This window comes from Triticum aestivum, chromosome 2B (genome assembly GCF_018294505.1).
Source record: "Triticum aestivum cultivar Chinese Spring chromosome 2B, IWGSC CS RefSeq v2.1, whole genome shotgun sequence".
Taxonomy (NCBI): Eukaryota; Viridiplantae; Streptophyta; class Magnoliopsida; order Poales; family Poaceae; genus Triticum; species Triticum aestivum.
Window position 1 is genome coordinate 150,270,571 of NC_057798.1, and position 9,149 is coordinate 150,279,719.

Consider the following 9,149-nt stretch of genomic DNA (forward strand, 5'->3'; position numbering starts at 1 on the left):
CTGCAGGAAAGCACCCGACAAGGCCGGCCCGATTTCCATCGTCAGGTAAGGATTTGCCTGGACGCAGAGCTGCACATGCGTGCACGTTTGAGCACGTTATTAGGCGACGTGATCGGCGCGACCGTATCTGGGTAGGTTGCGTGTGTGATTTGATCCTGATATGCACCCACCCCTCCAGCTAAATGAAATCAATCATACATTATCCTCAAAACAAAATCAATCATTCATGATATCCTACAGTAAAATATACCGCGCTGCACCACCACCTCGCCTCACCGCCGGCTATATAATAGTCTACCTCTGGTCAAGACCCCCACCCCCAAGCACAACGAACAGAGTGAGATCAGGAGGGAGAAGAGAGTACAGATAGATACTGAGAGAAAATGGCGGAACTGAGCACCGGTAAGATCAAGTGGTTCGACAAAACCAAGATATTATGTATTATGAAATTTGTTCTTATTATGTATTTATGTGATATTGTAGATATTATTAATAACTATTTTTCCCCGATGATTACTAACTATTTCTAAACTCGGTCCACTAACGAACTAAGTATGCGTAGCCTAGATGGTTAGGTTTCTGTGGTGGAACCAAGCCACCGGGGTTCAGGTCTTAGGCTTGACATTGGTAGTCACATTTTTTGAATTTATTTTAGGTTTTCCCGCAATATGCATTCAGTGGGATGAGACGTTTCCTTTCAACTACGAAGGCGTCTGTGACGACTTGAATGTGCCGGCTTAGTCCATCAGAGGTGCTCATATGGATAGAGTGTGCGTGCGCGAGTTCATAGGGGTGTGTGTGGGGGGGGGGGGGGAGAGTAGGTATAATAAGGTCATGTAAGCGGGCTATAAGGATTTAAATATTATGTTTTTGCTGAGTATTTTTTGAACAAAGTACAAACCCAAGCGCTCATACATACGCGCATACACTCATCCCTATGAACGCGCACACGCACACCTACCCCTATGAGCACCTTCGGGAGACTGAGCCGGCATATCATCTTGAGATTTACGAAGTCACCGCAGGCGCCTCGTCGTCGAAATGCGAGCACCAGGACTTGAACCCCGGTGGGCTGGGAATACCACTATCCCTCTAACCATCCAACCACAGATTGGTTCGCATATTTTTGCTGAGTTGGAAGAGAGAGAAGAGGTGAGAGAAGAGAAGCGAGATGTAGCTCCAAAAAGCTTTGGAGATTGTAAAGTGGGCCATATGTTAATAAAGTAGTACATCCCTATAGCTAACTATATTTTTTGGCTATTACATCGGCTATAAATAACATGGTAAAATGTTATAACCAGCAGCTAACTGTATTATTAGGGCATCTCCAACGCTGACCGATAAAACGGGGCACCGCATCCGTCCGTGTGTGTGGGGGGGGGGGGGGGGGAGTCCGTGGACACTGGTGCGGCAGCCGACCATCCAAAACTACCCGCATATGTCCAGTTAAATTTCGTTCGAAATATAATGAAATTGAACAAATTTGATGCATATTTAAACAACTTAGATGATATTCATTCATATTGGATATTTTTTACACAAAACTGGATGGTTTTCGACATATTTGAACTAGACCAACTCTAAACCTAGCCTAATTGACCACCCGCGCCATTCCCCATGTCCGGTGATACGTCCATTTTGCATCATGTTTTCACTGTTATTTATAGTGTTTTGAGTCAGTATTTTAGTTCATGAGGCAATTCTAATGATTCCTCTCTCTTATTTTGCAAGTTTCACATGAAGAGGGAAATTGCCGGCAGTTAGAATTCTGGACCTGAAAAAGCTTCAGCAGCGATAGCTATTCTCCCGAGCTCCAAATGATCTAAAAATTTATGGAGAATTATTTTGGAATTAATAAAAAATACCGGAAGAAGAATCACCGGGAGGGGACCCACCAGGGGATAATAAGCTCAGGTGGCGCCCCCTAGGGTGCGCCGTGTGAGCTTGTGGGGCCACCAGTAGGCCTCTGTGGCCCTGCTTCTCCTATATGATGCCCTTTGCACTACAAAAACAATCAAGAGAAGACTTTCGGGACAAAGCGCCACCCTCTCGAGGCAGAACCTGGGCAGGAGCATTTTTGCTCTCCGGCAGAGCGATTCCACCAGGGATACTTCCCTCTGGGAGGGGGAAATTAAAGCCATCAGCATCACCAGCGATTCTCTTGTAGTGGGAGGACCAATTTTCATCAACATCTTCACGAGCACCATCTCCTCTCAAACACTAGTTCATCTCTTGTATTCAATATTTGTCTCAAAACCTCATATTGGTACATGTGGGTTGCTAGTATTGTTGATTACATCTTGTAGTTGAGGCTAGTTGGTTTATTTGGTGGAATATTATATGTTTAGATCCTTAACCATGTACAATACCCCTCTGATCTTGAACATGAATATGATTTGTGAGTAGTTTCGTTTGTTCTTGATGACATGGGAGAAGTCTTGTTATAAGAATTTACGTGAAGTTGGTATTCGTTCAATATTTTGATGATATGTATGTTGTTGTTCTTCTAGTGGTGTTGTGTGAATGTCCACTACATGGCACTTCACCATGTTTGGGCCTAGGGTAAGGCATTGGAGAGTAATAAGTAGATGATGGGTTGCGAGAGTGAAACAAGCTTAAACCCTAGTTCATGTGTTATTTCATAAGGGGCTGATTTGGATCCATATGTTTCATGTCGTGATTAGATTTATCTTAATTCTTCTTTCGTAGTTGCGGATGCTCGCGAGAGGGGGTAATCATAAGTGGTTTGTTTGTTCAAGTAAGAAGAGCACCCTAGCACCGGTCCACCCACATATCAAATTATCAAAGTAGTGAACACGAATCAACTAAACATAATGAACGTGACTAGACGATAATTCCTTGTGTCCTCGAGAATGTTTTGCTCATTATAAGAAGTACTTTCAGCTTGTCCTTTTCTATAAAAAGGTGTGGGCCACCTTGCTGTACTCTTCTTACTATTGTCACTTGTTACTTGATACAAATATCTTGCTACCAAACTACTTATTACCGCTATTTTCAGTATTTGCAGAGAATACCTTGCGGATAACTGCTTGTCATTTTTTTTTGCTCGTTGGGTTCGACACTCTTTTTATCGAAAAAACTACAATTGATTCCATATACTTGTGGGTCATTAATACTCTTTTGGCGCCGTTGTCAGGGAGTGAAGCGCCTTTGGTAAGGAAACAATTTTATTACATGCTGAAAATTTACTGCTACTTGTCACTGTGGAAAGTAATCTTTTGATTGGATCATTTGGGTATCTTCACCTTGATCGGAAGCGAGAAAAGTCGCTCCTCAACGTAGGGAACCTGTTGAAAATATTTATTATGAGATTCCCTCGGGTATTTTAGAGAAATTACTAGCTAATCCTTATGCAGGAGATGGAACAATACATCCTGATATGCACCTAATCTATATAGATGAAGTTTGTGAATTATTTAAGCTTGCAGTTTTATCCGAGGATGGAGTTAAGAAGAAAGTATTCCCTTTATCTTTGGGGGAAAGGCATTATTTTGGTACATACTATTGGATGATATTGGTACATGGGAATGGAACCAATTAAAGCTGGAATTCCACCAGAAATTTTATCCCATGCACTTAGTTCATCGTGATTGGAATTGTATATATAATTTTTGGCCTCATGAAGGAGAAAGTATCGCTCAAGCTTGGGGGAGGCTTAAATATATGATGTACACATGCCCCAATCATGAGCTCTCAAGAGAAATGATTATACAAAAAAATTATGCTCGATTTTCCAATGACGGTAAATCAATGCTAGACACCTTCTTCTGGCTCCTTCATGAAGAAAACTATTGAATTCAAATGAGATCTTATTAAAAGAATCAAGCACAACTCCGAAAATCGGGAAATTGACAAAGGTAATGAGTTAGGTATAAACCTTGAATATGATCGTGTTAAATCTTTTATAGAAACATATTTTTTTCATAAGTTTAGTGCAAAATATGGACTTGAATCTAAGATAGTAGGTACTTTATGTGAATCTTTTGCTGCTCATGTTGATCTCTGTAAGGCGAAGTGGTTTAAATTTCATCCACCTATTGAGGAAATTTGTAAGGAACCTACTATTGCTAAAACTGAAACAATCATTTATAATGTTGATCCAGTTGTACCTACTGCTTATATTGAGAAACCTCATTTCCCTGTTAGGATTAAGGAACATGCTAAAGCTACAACTGTGATGCATATGAGTAATGTTAAAGCACCTAAACCATCTGAACAAATTAAAGTGGAACCTAATATTGCTTTGGTCAAAGATCTTTTGGTTGATAATGTTGATGCGCATGTGGTTTATTTCTATGAGGAAGCAACCAAGATATACAAACAAGTTAATAAATGAAAAGATAAATTAGATAAGAGTAAGCCGGTTCTTGGCATCCCTACTATTTCTGTTAAAATTGGAGATCATTGTTATCATCATTTGTGTGATATGAGTGGTAGCGTAAGTGCTATTCCATTTTCTCTTTACCAAGAAGTTATGCATGATACTGAACCTGCTGAGATAGAAGATATTGATGTTACTATTACGCTTGCAAATAGAGATATTATTTCGCCGCTTAGGATTATCGGAGATGTTGAAGTCTTGTGTGGTAATCACTCTTTTATTAAAAAAAAAACTTACATGTCTACTTTATTCATGTAGGTTGCCTCCCATGAAGTGCTTGTTTTCAGTCAGTTAGCTCGGCCGTAGTGGTGATGAAGGTGGTGCAAACACACCAAGACCATAGCTTCTAGCATTCACGATGATGCCTTCTCCTGCGCAGTTCTTCATTTTATTTTTCCTGGGGAAATGTCTCACAAAAGGATCTTTAGCTGGTAAATCAAATCTCACATTCTCCTCAAACACATTTATAACAGCTTTGATATTCCTTAGAGAAAGGTCTATCGTGAATTATAGGAGCAATTGGGTCCTCAAGCATATCTACCATGACAAGACCAATCATGACTGGGCAATCATTAATTTGAACAATAACTCATGCTTAATGCCTACTACATGAGTAAAAGTAGAGTTAGCCAGATTCAATATAATCTCGGTGTTAGCATGAGGACCAAGGTTGAGACTATCATAAACAGATTTGGGGATAGTAGAAACACTTACCCCTAAATCACATAAGGCACTAAATTTATTCAATCCTATCTCAATCTCTATTGTAGGTTCAAAAGCATCCTCTTGCTTAGTTGGTAACTTACCGTAGAGATTTTTCCTTTCATCGTCAACTTCACGTACCTTAACTGCAGATTGTTTAACAAAGACATTATATGCCTCGTTATTAGTTACCTTTGATAATGGATACTTCATGGATATCATCTTTACAAAATCTGCAACGGTATTATTGTACTGTCGTATGTGGCTTGTATCAAGTACTTCGGCCTTCCCTTCGTTGCTTCTTACCATTTTAACTTCTTCAACCGGGTTAGGCTCCGGTTTACCTGCAAACTTAGTCAAAATTAGTGTTTGGCTCTCTCAATTTTAGCCCCAATTGGGATTCCATATTCTTGGATCTTCCTTCAAGTATCTGCACATCATTTGTTAGTCCAACAACCTTACTGGTTAATTGACCAAGTAAGTTATCACGATTCTTCAAGATATTCTTGCAGTTTCCATTCTGCTCAGTCTATCTAGCAATAAAAGTTTTAGGAGTTTCTTCAAGAGTATTTCTATTGCTACCATTAGCTCCATTAAAATTGTTTGGTGGTCCTCCATTACTAGGATAAGGAAGTCTAGGAGCATAGCCATTGTTTTTCCAGTTAGGATTGTAGTGAAGGAAATATGCCCTAGAGGCAATAATAAACTTGTTATTTATATTTCCTTATATCATGATAAATGTTTATTATTCATGCTAGAATTGTATTAACCGGAAACTTAGTACATGTGTGAATACATAGACAAACAGAATGTCCCTAGTATGCCTCTACTAGACTAGCTCATTAACCAAAGATGGTTAAGTTTCCTAGCCATAGACATGTGTTGTCATTTGATGAACGGGATCACATCATTAGAGAATGATGTGATGGACAAGACCCATCCATTAGCTTGGCATAATGATTGTTTATTTTTATTGCTATTGCTTTCTTCATGACTTATACATGTTCCTCTGACTATGAGATTATGCAGCTCCCGAATACCAGAGGAACACCTTGTGTGCTATAAAACGTCACAATGTAACTGGGTGATTATAAAGATGCTCTACAAGGGTCTCTGAAGGTGTTTGTTGGGTTGGCATAGATCAAGATTAGGATTTGTCACTCCGTGTATCGAAGAGGTATCTCTGGGCCCTCCTGGTAATGCACATCATTATAAGCCTTGCAAGCAATGTGACTAATGAGTTAGTTACGGGATGATGCATTACAGAATGAGTAAAGAGAATTGCCGGTAACGAGATTGAACTAGGCATGATGATACCGACGATCGAATCTCGGGCAAGTAACATACCGATGACAAAGGGAATAACGTATGTTGTTATGAGGTTTGACCGATAAAGATCTTCGTAGAATATGTAGGAGCCAATATGAGCATCTAGGTTCCGCTATTGGTTATTGACCGGAGATGTGTCTCGGTCATGTCTACATAGTTCTCGAACCCGTAGGGTCCGCACGCTTAACGTTCGATGATGATTTGTATTATGAGTTATGTGATTTGATGACCGAAGTTTGTTCGGAGTCCCGGATGAGATCACGGACATGACGAGGAGTCTCGAAATGGTTGAGACATAAAGAATGATATATTGGACGATGTTATTCGGACACCGGAAGAGTTTCGAGAGGTACCATGTAAAAACAGAGTGCCAGAGGGGTTACCGGAACCCACCGGGGAAGTAATGGGCCAACATGGGCCTTAAGGGAGAGAGAGGGCAGACCACGAGGAGGTGGCACATCCTCCGCATGGGGAGTCCGAATAGGACTAGGGGAGGGGGCGCGGCCCCCTTTCCCTCTCCCTCTCCCTTCCTTCTTCCCCCTTCCACCAAGTGGAATCCTACTAGGACTTGGAGTCCTAGTAGGACTCCTCTCTCTTGGCACGCCATACAGGGGTCGGCCGGCCTCCCCCTCCCCTCCTTTATATACGAAGGCAGGGGGAACCCTAGAACACACAAGATCGTCTTAGCCGTGTGCGCTGCCCCCCTCCACAGTTTAACACCTCGGGCATATTGTCGTAGTACTTAGGCGAAGCCCTACGCCGGTAACTTCATCATCACCGTCTCCACGCCGTCGTGCTTACCGAACTCTCCCTCGGCCCTCTACTGGATCAAGAGCTCGAGGGACGTCATCGTGCTGAATGTGTGCAGAACACAGAGGTGACATACGTTCGGTACTTGGATCGGTTGGATCGTGAAGACGTTCGACTACATCAACCGCGTTACTAAACGCTTCCGCTTTCGGTCTATGAGGGTACGTGGACACACTCTCCCGTCTCATTGCTATGCATCTCCTATATAGATCTTGCGTGATCGTAGGAATTTTTTTTGAATTACTACGTTCCCCAACAGTGGCATCCGAGCCAGGTCTATGCGTAGATGATATATGCACGAGTAGAACACGATGAGTTGTGGGCGATAATAGTCATACTGCTTACCACCAATGTCTTACTTTGATTCGGTGGTATTGTTGGATGAAGCAGCCCAGACCGACATTACATGACCGTGTTCATGAGACTGGTTCTATCGACGTGCTTCGCACACAGGTGGCTAGCGGGTGTCTATTTCTCCAACTTTACTTGAATCGAGTTTGACTACAACCGGTCCTTGTTGAATGTTAAAACAACACACTTGACGAAAAATCGTTGTGGTTTTTATGTGTAGGTAAGAATGGTTCTTGCTAGAAGCCCGTAGCAGCCACGTAAAACTTGCAACTACAAAGTAGAGGACATCTAACTTGTTTTTGCAGGGCATGTTGTGATGTGATATGGTCAAGACGTGATGAGATATAAATTGTTGTATGAGATGATCATGTTTTGTAAAAGTTATCGGCAACTGGCAGGAGCCTTATGGTTGTTGCTTTATTGCATGAAATGCAATCTCCATGTAATTGCTTTACTTTATCACTAAGCGGTAGCAATAGTTGTAGAAGCAATAGTTGGCGGGACGACAACGATGCTACGATGGAGATCAAGGTGTCAAGTCGGTGATGATGGAGATCATGACGGTACTTTGGAGATGGAGATCAAAGGCACAAGATGATGATGGCCATATCATGTCACATATTTTGATTGCATGTGATGTTTATCTTTTATGCATCTTCTTTTGCTTAGCACGACGGTAGCATTATAAGATCATCCCTCACTAAATTTCAAGGTATAAGTGTTCTCCCCGAGCATGCACCGTTGCTACAGTTCATCATGGCGAGACACCACGTGATGATCGGGTGTGATAAGTGTCGTGGTACTAAGTCTGATAGTAAGTATAGGGGGTACGAATGAGGAGGCAAGGTCCTAGCTACGGCAAGATTGTACGCAAGTGTTTACGAGTTCAGGCCCCTCTCGGAGGAGGTAAAAGCCCTACGTCTTGGTGCCCGGAGGCGGTCGACTGGATTATATGAGTGTGTGTGTGTGTGTGTGTTACCGGGGGTGTGAACCCTTGTGCCAGAGGAGGGGGTGGCTTTATTAGAGTTCGCCAGGACCCCAGCCATCCCCCTTACACAGTGTTCAATGTACATAAAGATTGGGGCGTTACTGGTAACGCTAGCCTTAAGTGGTTTAAATGACCTTAAAGACTACAGAGTGAATGCTTGCTCGTTGCCGCTCTATGTGACTCCTGGTCTTCAGTAGGTCGAGTGATTTCTTGTATGGTCGAGTGGTTGACTGGTCGTGTGACTTCAGGAAGGTGGGGTACCCGAGTGGTTGATTGGTCGAGTGGATCTCACTCGACACTTTACTAGGTACTCCCTGTTGTCTCTTGAGCTTCTTTGCTTCCAAGGTAGTGTCCTTGGGTAGGGCGTATAGGTCAGGCCTATGACCCTACCCCAGGTCTGTATCATCATCATTAGCCCCCGGATGGATTGAGGTCCGAGTGGAAAGACGGTTGTCGGTGTCAAAACCGGCGGATCTCGGGTAGGGGGTCCCGAACTGTGCGTCTAAGGCTAATGGTAACAGGAGGCAGGGGACATGATGTTTTACCCAGGTTCGGGCCCTCTCGATG

General features: G+C 42.5%; 1 long non-coding RNA gene across 1 annotated transcript; it reads left to right on the forward strand.

Moving 5' to 3' along the window:
- Positions 1-326: 326 nt before the first annotated feature.
- Positions 327-2,405, forward strand: LOC123040885 (uncharacterized). The gene is made up of 2 exons (XR_006418307.1): positions 327-402; positions 1,732-2,405. It is a non-coding gene; the product is annotated as an uncharacterized lncRNA (long non-coding RNA).
- Positions 2,406-9,149: the final 6,744 nt, after the last annotated feature.